At 42.1% G+C, this 14,663-nt stretch overlaps 1 long non-coding RNA gene across 2 annotated transcripts; it reads left to right on the plus strand.

Annotated features, from left to right (window-relative positions):
- Positions 1-4,472: 4,472 nt before the first annotated feature.
- Positions 4,473-14,004, plus strand: LOC135362820 (uncharacterized). Of its 2 annotated transcripts, none has more exons than XR_010408077.1 (3): positions 4,473-5,386; positions 5,717-5,906; positions 11,055-14,004. It is a non-coding gene; the product is annotated as an uncharacterized LOC135362820 (long non-coding RNA). The 2 variants fall into 2 exon arrangements; XR_010408076.1 differs by lacking the exon at positions 11,055-14,004 and adding an exon at positions 6,738-7,322 and having other exon boundaries at positions 4,481-5,386.
- Positions 14,005-14,663: the final 659 nt, after the last annotated feature.

The following is a 14,663-nucleotide window of genomic DNA, read 5'->3' on the forward strand; positions in this document are numbered from 1 at the left end:
TTATATATACGATCATGTCAACTGTGAAAAAGACATTTTGCTTCTTCTTAATTTGTATCCCTTTACATTTTTCTCACATTGTTGGACTAGCTAGCACTTTCAGTATATTACTGAGTGGAAATGGAGTGACTATCTTGTTCCTGAACTAAGAAGCATTCAATATTTCACCATTGACTATGACATTAACTGTCGTTCTTTTGTATATGCCCATTATCAGGCTAATGAAATTCCTTTTTTCCCCCCAGTTTTTTGAGAGTTTTGTTTTCATGAACCAGTGTGGAATTTTGTCAAAATTTTTGCATCGAAATATTTTTTTTCTCTTTGATTCTATTAATGTGGTGAACTCCAACTATTGATTTTAAAATGTAATACCAACCTTGTAATCCTGACCTAAGTTCCACTTATTAGTAACATTTATCCCAGTCACATAATGTTGAATTTGATTTTTAAAATATTTTATCAAGGACTTTGTATATCTTTATTCATGCATCATCTTGGTCTCTGATTTTCTTTTCTTGTAATGTCTTTGTCAGGTTTCAGTAACAGGGTCATACTGGCCTCATAAACCAACTTGAAAAACATCTCCTATTTTCTCAGAGTTTGGGATTAAACTGGTATTGGTGTTTTCCTTAAAACTTTGATAGGATTTGTGAGTAAAGCTGTCTGGGCCCGGGGTTTGCCTTGTCGAAAGATTTTTAATTATGAATTTTATTTGAAAATAGATTGAAGGCTATTTGCATTTTTCCGTTTCTTCTTGTGCTAATGTTGGTAAGATGTGCTTTTCCAGGCATTTAACCATTTCGCTAAGCTTTGAATTTGTAGGCAAAAAATTATCAATGCTTTTCTCTTTTTGGAGAGTTGAAGCCCTTTTCATTATGTAATAAGCCCCTTTATTTACCGGTAATGTTTCTTGTCTGAAGCTAACTTTTAAAAAAAATTTTATTATCTATTTGAGAGAGAGAGAGAGCACGAGTGGGAGGAATGGCGGAGGGTGAGAGAGAAGCAGACTCCCCCCTGAGGAGAGACCCCAACCCGGGGCTCCATCCCAAGACCCTGAGATCATGACCTGAGCTGAAGTCAGATGCTTAACCGACTGAGCCAGCCAGGTGCTCCTGAAGCCATCTTTGCTATTTAATAAAGCTACTTCAGCTTTCCTTTGAGTAGTGTCTACACAGCATGTCTTTTTCATCCCAGCTTGTGTCTTTCTATTTAAGGTGGTAGTTCTAGAGGCAATGGATAGTGGGCTCTTGATTTTTTATCTAACTTAACAATCTAAATTTTAAATAGCGTGGTTTACATTGAATGCGACTATTGAATTAAAACCTATCATCTAACCAGCTGTTTTCTATTTGTTCCATTTGTTCTTTGTGTCTCTTTTCCTTTCTGCTTGCCTCCTTTTTGCTTAATTGAGCCCTGTTTATGATTCAATGTTATTACCCCCATTGGATGATCATGGACACCTCTTCTGAAAAAAAAATTCAGTAGTTACCTTAGAGTTTACTATATATGTCTTATGTAATTGAAGTCTACTTTCAAATAATCTTTTGTTTTACGACTAGTGTAAGGAGACCAAACCATCCCCAATGTCTTGCTCACCTTCTTGTTCTATTGCTGCCGCATATTTACTCTTACATACGCCATAAAACCACAAGACTACTATCTTTGCTGTAGACAGTTATTTTTCAGAGCAGTTAAAAACAGTACAAAATGAATGTTGAACTTTGTTTACCTTTAGTTATGTCATTTCTGGTGCTCTCATTTTCTTTGTGTAGATTCCAGTTTGTCTGCTATTGGATTCCTTCTGCCTGAAGCACTTTCTCTAACCTTCCATTACAGCGTGGGTCTGCGGGCAATTAATTCACTCAGATTTGGTTTGGGTTTGGGTTTGGCAGAGTCTTTATTTCGCCTTTTTTTTTTTTTTTGAAAAACATTTTTGCTGGGTATAGGATTATGATTTGACAGATTTTTGTTGTTGTTCACTCACAGAAACATCACCCATTATCTTCTGGGTTGCATGGTTTCTGAATAGAGGTCTGTGGATTCTTATCTTTCATTTGTATTCTGCTACATGGAATGTTCTTTTTGTCCTGCCTTCCTAATTTTCCCTTTGTCCCTGGTTTTCCGCAGTTTGAATATAATATGCCTTTGGTGTGGGGGTTCTTGTGGAAGGGGAGCATTTATTCTGCTTGGTGTTCTTTGAGTGTCTTGGAATGGTTCTTTGGTATCTGTCATTCATTTTAGAAGTTTCTTGCATATTATTTCTTCTTATCATTTCTTCCTGGCATGCTAATCACACTTAGTTAGATCTTTTATCTACATATCTCTTGGATGCTCTGCTGTGTTTTTTCCTCCACACTCCATCCTTCCCCACTGTTTCGCAAATCAGTGCCAGAACTGTTATGAATCTAGTTTCCATATGTGTGAGGCTGACTAAAGAAATTTTGTTGCTGTTGTCTCCTCTTCTTCTCCAAATCCTTGTGGGTGCATCCCTTTAAAAGATTGTTTTCTGCTACTTTAGGAAGTTGAGTGAAAGTAGATGCATGTGTGGAATCTGCATCTTTACCAGGAAGTCAACTTTGAATTTCGTTATTTAAATTAAGCTTAAGTGGTGATAAGGACTACATTTTCCATTATCTTTGGAATGAACTAATGTGTTATAGCTTATCTTCTCATTTTGAAAGACTTCGCATTCTCAGAAATAAGAGAAAAGAATCACAAATAACGATCTCTAACATTTATCATAATTCTCTGTGCTGGTGTTATTAAGCGCCACTCTCGTACTAACTGATTTAATCCTCACAGTGACTTTACAGTATAGACAATCTTATTATCCTTAGTTTTAAAGTTGAGAATAAACTGAGGTACAATTAGATTAAGTAATTTGCCCAAAGATGCAGAAATAGAAAATGACGGAATTTGGTTTCTTAACCACTCTATGCTGAGTGCCTTTAGCAAATGGGAAGATAAATGCTTTTAGGTAATATCTTTGCTTTTGGTCTCTGGAATTCTTCATGTGTTACTATTACTCTCCAAGAATCTTAAACTATTTATCAGCAAGTACATATTTAATGCCTATTATGTGCCCCAAATAATTTTGTTCACTGTGGTGGTATAAAGAATACAGCAGGGCTATTTCCTTCAGGGAGTTTACATTTCTCCAAAGAAAAGGCTCCCCAAAACGTGAAAATAAGTTTTATGGTCCAGAGTGGTATCACCATTCAGAAAAAAAAAGAAAGCTTGATATGATCCAGGTGCTCAGAAACCATGGAAAACACATTAAAACCAATGATGATTATTCAAAAGCCCCTGGATTACCCATGGAGATTTTCGCTTTTCCTTTTGCTTCTTTTTGTCCCAAATTCTTAGCTGTTGTACTGTTTATAAATACTTCTTCTGCAGAACAAAGTAAGAGGATTGTTCAAAAACCCAGAAGTTCTTTATAAAAGCTTAAAGTGGAAAGAGTCCCAAATTCTTGGTCACACTCAACTTCTTGGTCCAGATATGTATCACCTGGAAGAGATATACACACACACACACACACACACACACGTGCGCACACACTTTTTATCCCACTATCTTCCTTTCCCCATCAAGATGGTTAACTGAGAATTAACATGTATTAGTGGTGTTCCCTAGTATTTCTGGAATAACTGTGAGTAAATAAAGCGTGTAATTGATACAATATTATCTTTAGATTGGCTGGCACAATATCTGACTCTTAAGAGGCACCAAACTAATATTTGTTGTTTCACTGATTGAATGAATGAAATGAAAGGAATCCTAAACTGAACCTTCTTATAAACAGTAATCCTCATGAGTTTGTAATTTGATTTGAAGAGATTTTTCTAATGCAATGTGAACCAACATATCTCGGGGAGAAAGGACACGCTATAGGATCAAGGGGCTGTATTTGTTTATAGTCATGTCTCCCCTCTGCAGTGCTATAACTGGCTGCTAGCCGGCACTCAATAAATATTTGTTGGATGCAAAAATGAATCATTTGACAGTATCTGGTTTGATGCTGGAGGAAGTCTATATAACAACCTATCCAGGAGGAAATTCCAGACAAAACTAACAGTAACCATAGAACAGTTTTTTAGGAAAAACTTGACAATGCAGTGGTCAGACCATCCACTTTGGAACCATGCAGACCTGGGATCTAGTACCAACCCCGCCACTTACAAGCTAGCTATGTAACCTCAGGAAAGTTGCCCAGCCTCTGCAAGTCTTCATCTTCCAATTTTTCAATGTGGGGCAGTAACAGTATTTCATGTTTGTTGTAATGATTAAGTAAGATGTTCCACATCAAGAGCTTATTTCGTGACCAACAACCTTATGTGCTCAACAAATGGTAAATAACGAGTTATTGTTACACAGAGATTTCAGGAGTTGAGGCTGTGGCCATTTGGATCTCTAGAGAATCTTAATAAAAATGGGGAAACCTAAAACAGAGGAGTCTATATCCTTCCTATGTTCCTTTTTTCTTGCTTTAGGAATTTTGAGTGACCTTTATTTGGCCTTATGGGTGTGTGGAAAGGTAGGGGATGGGATGGGAGCTAGAAATCCTTTCCACTTCTAGAGAAATGCCCTCTACCAAGGATTTATGCTGACAAGGCAACATAGGCCCCCCTATCAGCTGAGGATGAAAACAGCCACAGACAATGGGATATGACACAGTAATGAGTTCTCATTTGTCAGGTGTCAGCTTGCTGATATGGTCTAAGGATATGGTGTTCAATAATTCTTAGAAATCGGTAATAACAATACCATTTACACAGCAGTTCTTCCTACAGTTTTCAAAGTATCTCCACACACACTATCTGTTTTAATTTCCATCATAATGCTATGAGGAACCTGACATAAATATCACCACTCTCATTTTATAGATGAGTCAATACATTCTGAGAAGTGAAGTGACTAGGCCCAAGGCCACTCGGCTGCTCCATAATTGACCTCAGACTTGAACCCAAGTCCTCACCCTCGGTTCATTCCTTTTTTCCATGAAACTTTAGCAGGCTGTTTGTCCTACAGAATCCATCTATTTTGATTATGAAATGTGCTTGCAAACATGTTAGGCCCTTAAGCATTTGTGTTTATAAAATGATTTCATAATTGGTAGTAGCAGCCCATTTTTTAAACCTCATTCTCTTTTTGATCTAACAGGAAATGAAGGTTTTCTTCTGGATACCCCAGATCTTTGATGATGCCAGTAAGGAAACATCCACACCCTTTGGTTAGACGATGAAGCATGAGGCTGTGGTTATTTTAATCAGTTACTCCATGGAAGGTTGAAAGCTGTTAAGCAGAATCAATCTTAGGACAGAGAGCGGTGGAACTCCAGAAGGTGTAACCTTACCAGCATCTTGGTGGATGCTTCCTGATTGTAGTATCCTTTTCATCCTCAATTTATATTCCAGGTTGTTACCTAGAATAAATCCCACTATTTCTAGCTAATGCACGGTCTTTGTTTTGAATGGAAAAGAGAGAAAATATGTTGATCCCCCTGTGGCAGCACAGGAAATATGCCTAAAATGGAATATCTTTCACCATCATGAATAACATTAATCTTTACAGTTCTCCAAAGTCAATAATTACTGTATAGTTGGCTTCCTATTTATATGGATTGGCAGCATCCTTTGAGTCTCCAGGTGACAGAAATTCTGTCCAGAAATGGACATTCTTAAGATTATTGTCAAATTCCTTAATGAGGAATTAGAAGCTAAAGTGGCTAGCCTCTAGGTACAACCGGTTGGCAACAGGCTGATCTTCTCCCTTCTGGATTCTTCAGAGAGGGTTGACTGATAAAGCCCTGAAGAGCTGTTGAGCATGCCAAGTCTTCTGGTGTGAGGGCAGCTACCATGTCCCAGTCTATGCTGAGCCTGTCTTGTGTATTTCCAAGTACTCAGGTATGTGATCCTTGTGCACACCCATGCCCTCTGCTGAGATGACGTAGTAATCACGGGCATGAGGATGTCACAGGCACTGTGCTACATTCATTCTCAAAATAATCTCACTTTATTCCAACAACAATAATTTGAATTGGGAAGAAATGTTAACACTTGGCACATTTCAAAACAAGGGCTTGGATAGATGATCTACTTTGTCCAAGGTCACATAGCTATTAAATGGCCAAGTGGGGACCTGAACTTAGTTCTGTCTACTCACAACTCAATGCTTTCAACTATCACCTTCATTGTCTTCCCCAAGATAATGGCTCCCCTGTGGTAACTGCTAGAGGCTGGAAAACAGAGGCCTGAGAGAACTTTTCAATATGAAATGATAACTCTTTGCCCACTGAGAGTCTTATTTAAAAAAACCCAGAGGAAGATTATATTAATATATTTATTCAATATTTATGTACAATATTTACATTTACAAAATGCTTTATAGTGTAACAGAATGGGCAGAAATTTTTATTTGGGCATATAATTGTCTTTTCTCTCATATTCATTTATTCCTTTGATTTGTATAATATGTTCTCCACTTGGTCTTCTGAGATCATGTACAATGGTAACAAATTTTAAATAAGATTAATAAAAGATTATTTCGTATCACTCATAGGGAAAACTGACTAGGGCCATGCCGGTCTCTGTTCTTTATAAACGTTATGCAAAAGAGGATAATACCATCCCCAGAATACTGTCTACAACACCAGCTGTGCTTATTCGTGGGGCTTTAAGAATATATTGAGCTCCTATTCCTCATTTATTTTGTGGTATTCACTCTCTGCCCTTCAGATGGTTGGGGAACTCAACATTTCAGATGAGGAAATGACTTTGCTGAGCATCACCTCAAGTAGCCACACTATGTCCTTCTTTCATTGATCTTCAGGCAAGAATACTCTGCATGAAGCACCTGGATGGCTCAGTCATTAAGCGTCTGCCTTCAGCTCAGGTCATGATCCCAGGGTCCTGGGATCGAGCCCCACATCGGGCTCCCTGCTCGGCGGGAAGCCTGCTTCTCCCTTTCCCACTCCCCCTGCTTGTGTTCCCTCTCTCACTGTGTCTCTCTCTGTCAAATAAATAAATAAAATCTTAAAAAAAAAAAAAAAAGAATCTTCTGCAGAGGTTTCTTGCTGACAATTCCCTCCACCTGGATATCTTTTCCCTAGATGGTCACGTAACTGCCAACTTCAGTGTCTTCAGGCCTGAAATCAAGAGGCACCTTCTCCAAGAGGCCTGCCCCAGCCCCAGATCCCAAAGAACCCCCTGTCCGGGGTGTATCCTGACATGTCTTTTATTTTCTCTTTAGCACATGGTACTTTGTGTTAAGAACCCTAGAGTTCCAGGGTTTGGTGAGAATAGATTTAAAAAATATGTTGATGAGCCACTATCGTGTCATTTTTTTTTTTAAAGATTTTGTTTATTTGACAGAGAGACACAGCGAGAGAGGGAACACAAGCAGGGGGAGCGGGAGAGGGAGAAGCAGGCTGGCTGCTGAGCAGGGAGCCCGATGTGGAGCTCAATCCCAGGACCCTGGGATCATGACCTGCGTCGAAGGCAGACACTTAACCAACTGAGCTACCCAGGCACCCCTATTGTGTCATTTTTAAATGGCCACAGCCTGCTTTAAAATTCATCTTTTAAGGAATCTCTTTAGTGTAAAGTATTCTGAGGGCTTACAATACATTCCCCGTCTTTTTAAGGACCCAGATCATTACTGAGGAGGGCATGCAAATGTGTGGCTGGGGCAAATGCTTATATTTGGTCAACTTACAGGTTCTAAACAACTTGTATGTGTAATCAGAGGATTAAAAATTATTCTAAAAAATATATTTTCTCATCCTTGTAAGCATGTGTGTGAATATTAATTTTTTCCTTTAAAACTTATAGGCAGGAGTGCTTCACTCGAGTGTGGTTAGAAAGATCAGGGCAGGGGCACCTGGGTGGCTCAGTCGGTTAAGAGTCCAACTCTTGGTTTCCGCTCAGGTCGTGATCTTAGGGTCATGAGATCAAGCTCCACGTCAGGCTCTGTGCTCAGCACGGAAGTCTGCTTGAGTTTCTCTCTCCCTCTCCCTCTGCTCCTGCACCCCCCAAAATAAATAAATAAATCTTAAAAAAAAAAAGGAGGGGTGCCTGGGTGGCTCAGTCGTTAAGCGTCTGCCTTCGGCTCAGGTCATGATCCCAGGGTCCTGGGATCGAGCCCCGCATCAGGCTCCCTGCTCGGCGGGAAGCCTGCTTCTCCCTCTCCCACTCCCCCTGCTTGTGTTCCCTCTCTCGCTGTGTCTCTCTGTCAAATAAATAAAATCTTTAAAAAAAAAAAAAGAAAGAAGGAAAGATCAGGGCAGAGGCCTGTACTGGGGCAGGGGGCCGGGGGACAGGCAGACTGGTTAAGTGGTTCTCAACTCAGGCTGCACCTTATTAATAATGTCATATCCTACCAATGAGGACCAATCAAACCCGGATCCTGGGGGTGGGGGGTGAGCTCAGGCACCATTATGTCTTCCTGATTTACAGTGAGGGATGAGAACCACTGCAGGTCAGCAGGCAGCTAACATCTCTTCTTGAGGAAAGTGAGCAACTGTTGTCAGCCTCTGCTTCCCCCCAGGCCACCGGGTAGAGGTGCCTGATTCTCATTCACCTCAGCATCCCTCTCTCCACCTGTCTGTGGTTTCTGGAACTAGTCTCACTATCTTCAACACAGTGCCCAAGGAGCCTAGTGGGGCTGCCCCTGCACCCTCCCCTTGGTCTTGGTCTTCAGTTTCCTGATTGTTCTTCAGCTGCCCTCCTGGTCTCTCAGCCCAAACCTCAGCCCGCTTGCCTGTGCCTGACCACTCTTGGCTTTACTCCTGCCAACCTCTTCTTCTTGGAGTCAGGGCCTGTTCCCCGCCCCCCAAGCCACCAGCTGGGGTCCTGCTTCAAATGGGTTGAAACCCCCGAATCAGAGAGGAGTCCCTCGTGACTCATCACAGGCTGGCAAAGCCTACTGCTGCCAAATCCCCTGACAGGTCAATCTCCTCGAACAGGACCTTTGAGTTCATGAAGAAATGAATTCACCTCTTTTTTTTTTTTTAAAGATTTTATTTATTTATTTGAGACAGAGAATGAGAGACAGAGAGCACATGAGAGGGGGAAGGGTCAGAGGGAGAAGCAGGCTCCCCGCCGAGCAGGGAGCCCAATGTGGGACTCGATCCCGGGACTCCAGGATCATGACCTGAGCCGAAGGCAGTCGCTTAACCGACTGAGCCACCCAGGCGCCCCATCAGCTCCAGAGTTTTTTTTTTTTTTTAAAGATTTTATTTATTTATTTCAGAGAGAGAGAATGAGAGAGAGCACATGAGAGGGGGGAAGGTCAGAGGGAGAAGCAGACCCCCCGCCGAGCAGGGAGCCCGACGCGGGACTCGATCCCGGGACTCCAGGATCATGACCTGAGCCGAAGGCAGTTGCTTAACCATCTGAGACACCCAGGCGCCCCATGAGTTCACCTCTTTAGCAAAGTCGCACAGCAAGGTCAGGGGGTGTGAAGAATGGGGACCATTAGTGCAATCAGTCAACCACGGTGGGAGACCAACAGAGGAGGTACTCATGGAGCATTTCTGGAAAGAAACAGACATCGTAGGAACGTCAGCTACACAGGGAGTTCACTTTGATCTGAGATGAAAATAAGGTGTGACAAAATAACAGTGGTGATTACATTGTCGTGGAGTGTCCAAAAATGTGGCAACTCAGCGTCGCACGAGAAAGGTGCGCACACTCTTTAGATAGGTCACTAGTGGAAACCTCGGGGTGCTACTCGCAGGCATGAGCCAGAGGAGAGAATGGGATTGGCTTAGATCCCCCCAGGACGGGTAGGTCCCCACTGCAAAGCTGCCTTCTCCCAGGGAAGCAGGGAAGCCGGGGCTCCTGCAACCACAGCTGGGTTCTTGGAAACCTGTGTCGACCCAGTGGTGCCCCAGGTGCCCTGGGTTCATCACTTGGCTTCCGGCACAAGGGGCTTCAGCTCGGAATCTCCTCTTCCCTGAGCACCTGGGGGGATTGCATTTCCCTGACCCTTTGAAATGTGAGAGGAAGTGTCACCTATCACTTCCTTGTGGACGCAATCAAGAGCCATTCATCTGATGGTGGCTGGGTAGAGGTGCCTGATTGTCATTCAGTGGAGGACAGTGGAGCCTTGGGTCCCTGAGTGAGTCCATAGAGCTCCGCCACCTGCTGACCCCCACTGGAAGGATAGCATGAAAGAGATACGAATCTTGATTGTGTTAAGCCACGGAGCGGCAGGGGATGGTTTCGGTGGCAGCAGAGCCTAGCTTATCCTAACTCCTTTGAGGACTTTCCCCATGAATGTGCTCCTGCAGATTCTCTAGAACTTTAACGTTTCCCTCTTGCCTGGTACAGTAGAGGGAGTGGTATTTTTCTTCACCGAGAGAGCGAAAGAGATTCTGGCCTTACCTTCCTGTGCTCATCTAAGTGGGTGGAGGCTAGGGAATGGAGAATTTGGCATTTTACTCAGTACTGTGCGTGCAGGCAACGTGTAGGACCATCTGGCTACAAGATTTTCATTTTTCTATTAGAGATGAAGGAGAGCTCCAAATAGGTTAAGTCACTTGCCTAAAGATCCCCTAGCTGGTAGATGTCAGAGCTGGGACCAGAACCCAAGCCCATCTTGCCTTCAAAATATGTGTTTCTTTTCCCCCAACATAAACATACAAGGAGTGAGCTCTTAACTCCTAGCCTGTTCGTGCTTTTCGCCTCACTATAATCTCTTTAAAATAATCTTTAGTTAGGTCAATCTACTATTCAAAGCTATTATTCTTAGAATTATGTCCTTCTTTCATTCCATCCAGATTTGTTTTTACTGATCTTTGACACCTGAGGTGCTACAAATCTGTGTGTTTGTTTAAACTCCAGTCAAACACACTCGTGTTTGTTTTAGGTTGGAATATCACCACCAGGCTATCTGGAAATGCCTCTACAGGTTTTCAGAAACGCCAGGGTTGCCCTTTGTGGTAAGGATCTAGGAGGAGGGAAATGGAATGAGACAGAGAGGGAAGAGGGTTATTTTTGAAAAGGGGAAAATAAGGTTTACTCCATTAACAGAGGCCTTTCGGTACCTAGGATCGTCTCAGCTGCCATGCCTGTGACCCTTAGAAATGTACGTGGCATCTACTTCAGGAAAGGCCCCCTGTGCAAACAAGATGAAATCGCAGAGCAGATCCACAACTCCCCCGCTCCGTGCACATGGGATGGTTCACTTGGCTTTGAAAGTGCATCCAAGCTGCCTCGTTCAGACGTCGGTGGAGGGCAGGCCTCGGCCCGCATTCTCTGACTCCTGACATGACTTCTCGATAGAGCGCCAGGATTTTTCTCAAGTGTAACAATATGAATTATCAAGTCACTTTAAAACACGTGTGATGTATGTGTGCATTTATTTCACAGGAATGGTATAAAGATTAAATACTTAATGAATCCATTTTTCATATCAAGGATATATTTGCCCTACGCCTAAATATATCTCTCCCTTCTGTTTCTCATGAGAAATATAGCTATCTTTATTATGTAATCAGTAATAGATCATTCCTTCTAAGCAGGATCTAATTTTAGCAACATGATGAATGGCCTGGGAATGTATTCCACTGCCCTCTGCAGAAAGGAATATATATCAGACCTGCTCAGGTGTGTGTCATTTCTTTATATCGGGAGCTTTCTGCTCCCCAAGTGGCAGCCTGGGTTTTTCTGGTTGAAAGCCCCAAGTTCTGTCTCTGTTTCGGCTCCTGCAGACACCGTTAGGAAACAACCGTGTGTGAACAATAACCAGGTTTGCTAGCTCCAGCCAATGAGTACGTGGCTCTCCTGAGCCTGTATTTGAAAATGACCCACTGGGTTATTTATTTATTTTTTTTCCCCTTCAATTCATCTCTGTGCAGGAACTGCTTGTGGAGGACTACCCTCAACCACCAACCGCCTCCCCAACTGCCATCTCTCATTTTTCCCCATGTTGTCTTTAAGCAGAAAAATTTCTTTAAAATGCAGGAATCAGGGATGACCGGGTGGCTCAGTCGGTTAAGTGACTGCCTTCAGCTCAGGTCATGATCCCAGGGTCCTGGGATCGAGTCCCACATCAGGGTCCTTGCTCCGTGGGGAGTCTGCTTCTCCCTCTGCTGGCCGCTTTCCCCGCTTGTGCTCTCTCTGACAAATAAATAAATAAAATCTTAAAAAAATAAAAATAAAATAAAATGCAGGAATCATTCCAGTTTGGCTAGCAGGATAAGGAAGGAGTAGCTTCTTTTTTTTCCTGGAGCTTCCAAAGAGAGAATGTTCATTTTTTTTCCATGCTCCCTGTGAGTTTTCTGGCTGCTTCTGAACATGCATCATAGGCATCCGTACCCCACATCTTGATAACATTTTAATTTTAAGACTATTTTGAATTCATTTTTAATTTATCTGTAAGAGAGGCAAAGCAGTACTTTATCCCCATTTTGCAGCTGCGAAGATTGAAGTTCGGACAGACTAAAATGTGACTCATTCAAATTTTGACATATGACCCTATAAGCACCCAAACCTACAACTCCATATCATACTACTGACTATGCTTAATATTTAATGGTATCTATAGAAGATGAAAGGTAAAGTTTAGGTTTTTGGTTTGTTTTTTTTTTTGCAACAATTGTGTATGTAAAACTCTGAAATTCTTTGTGCAACTACTATATTTGTTGATTCTAAGATGTCTTTTCTTTTCTCTTATACTCATGCCTCTGAACCTGGGACACATCCTACAGTCAATGGGGAATCATAATCTAACCGACAATTTTTTTTCTTTCTTAGTGGTCACAGCAGACTGATCCTTAAAAGGTCCCAAATCTTCACCCCCTCTTTGTCTCCATGTCCTTTGCAATGTCACTTTGTTAACTTCTCATCAAACAGGTCAATTTCCTCATGCCTTAAAAATGGGTTGGTCTCATCTTTACTTATTCCTATAGAGGGCGCTACTGGTGCCCTACCCATTCCTCTTTGCTCTTAACCCACTTCAGCCTGCCTGACTTCCAGAAGCACCTGCATTTCTTTGCCTGAGGGCCGTCTCTGGCTGCCAAAGTCCGCTTTGCCTGTTGTGATGGCTTAAAAATATGTTTACAGATCTTTTGACACTCCTCCCTCCTCTCCTCTTGAATGTGGGCCAGACTTTATGACTTGACTCTCTTCTATCAAATGGAATGTGGTGGAAATGACAATGTGATTTTGAAAACTAGGTCATAAAAGGCACTGTGACCATGCTCTGTCTTGGATCACTCACTCTGGCATAAGCCATATGTCATGAGGACCCTGGAGTCGTCCAGTGGAAAGGTCTACGTGGAGAGGAACTGGCCAGCCACGTTGAGTGGGTTATCTTCGATCCTCCACCCCTAGTCAAGTCTTCAGATAACTAAAGTCCTGCCGATTTCTTCACTGCAACCTCAAGAGGAAACCCAAGCCAGAATTAACCAGCTAAGCTATTCCCAAATCCCTAACCCTCACAAACAATATGAGATAATAAATGTGTATCATTATATTAAGTCACTAAGTTTTGGGATAATGTATTGCTCATCAATATAGAGCTAAACCCATCCATGTGGCAGGCTAGATATGGTGGCAGATTACCTTTTGGAAGCATTCCTCAACAAGTGACAACAGTAGGTTGTATAAACACCATAGATTTCTCACCCCTTGGGTAGGATAACTGAACTCCCAGTTTCCCCAGAAGGATTAAGTTCCAGTAGCCCAGAATAATAACTGGCTTGATAACACCCTTTATTGGCCACTTTCCCTTTCCTGCCTAACTTCTTCACTTCCCTACCAGTGTTTCCCTCATTTTCCATATTAAATACCTGCTCTCTAGTCCTTATCTCAGAATCGCATCTTTTGGGGGAATTGGGAATTCCACAGGTCAATTCCACAAAACCAGTTGCCAAGTTCCGTGCATTTTCATTTAAAATTCTCTTTCTGGGGCTGCATTTCAATAGCACCAACCTGAACTGATGCAAAGAATAAATGAATGAATAGGGGTCGCGTGGGTGGCTCAGTCTGTTAAGTGTCCGACTCTTGATTCCAGCCCAAGTCATGATCTCAGGGTTGTGGGATTGAGCCCTGTCTGGCTGTGTACTCAGCAGGAAATCTGCTTCTCTCCCTCTCCCTCTGCCCTTCTCCCTGCTCTCTCTCTAAAATAAATAAATCTTAAAAAAATAAAAAAAATGAATAAACGAATGAATGAATGAATAAATAAAATAAGCAAACAAAAACAACAACAACATCCTTCCACTTCACACATATATAAATATGTGGGTGAACATATGCCCCCCTCCCCAATTCTTAATACAATTTCAAGCTCAAAACCAAGAAAAGAACATCCACAAGTGTCAGAAACAGACAGAATGCTCAGCTGCACTGACAAGAGGGAGGTGAAATGAAAATACTCCCATGTGAATCAATAGAACAGAGAGGCCTTAGCAGCTAAAGTTTGAAGTGCTGTGAGCAGGATTGTGTAGGCCCAAGTAGGCCTCATGAGTTCCAGGAGCAAGAACCAGGCTACCTGCATGAAGCCAGGGGTCCTGAAGAGCTTATCTAGTATCCTCTGAGTCAGGGACTAGAGAAACCATCCACTAGTCTCGGGGAATAGCAGGGAAGCTTATAATTTTCCTAGGCCATGTAAATAACAGAAATCATCCAAAAGAAATGGAGACTTGTGTCACAAAC

Source organism: Mirounga angustirostris, unplaced genomic scaffold, assembly GCF_029215605.1.
Source record: "Mirounga angustirostris isolate CCGP_5_RB_7025 unplaced genomic scaffold, mMirAng1.0.hap1 SCAF_16, whole genome shotgun sequence".
Taxonomy (NCBI): Eukaryota; Metazoa; Chordata; class Mammalia; order Carnivora; family Phocidae; genus Mirounga; species Mirounga angustirostris.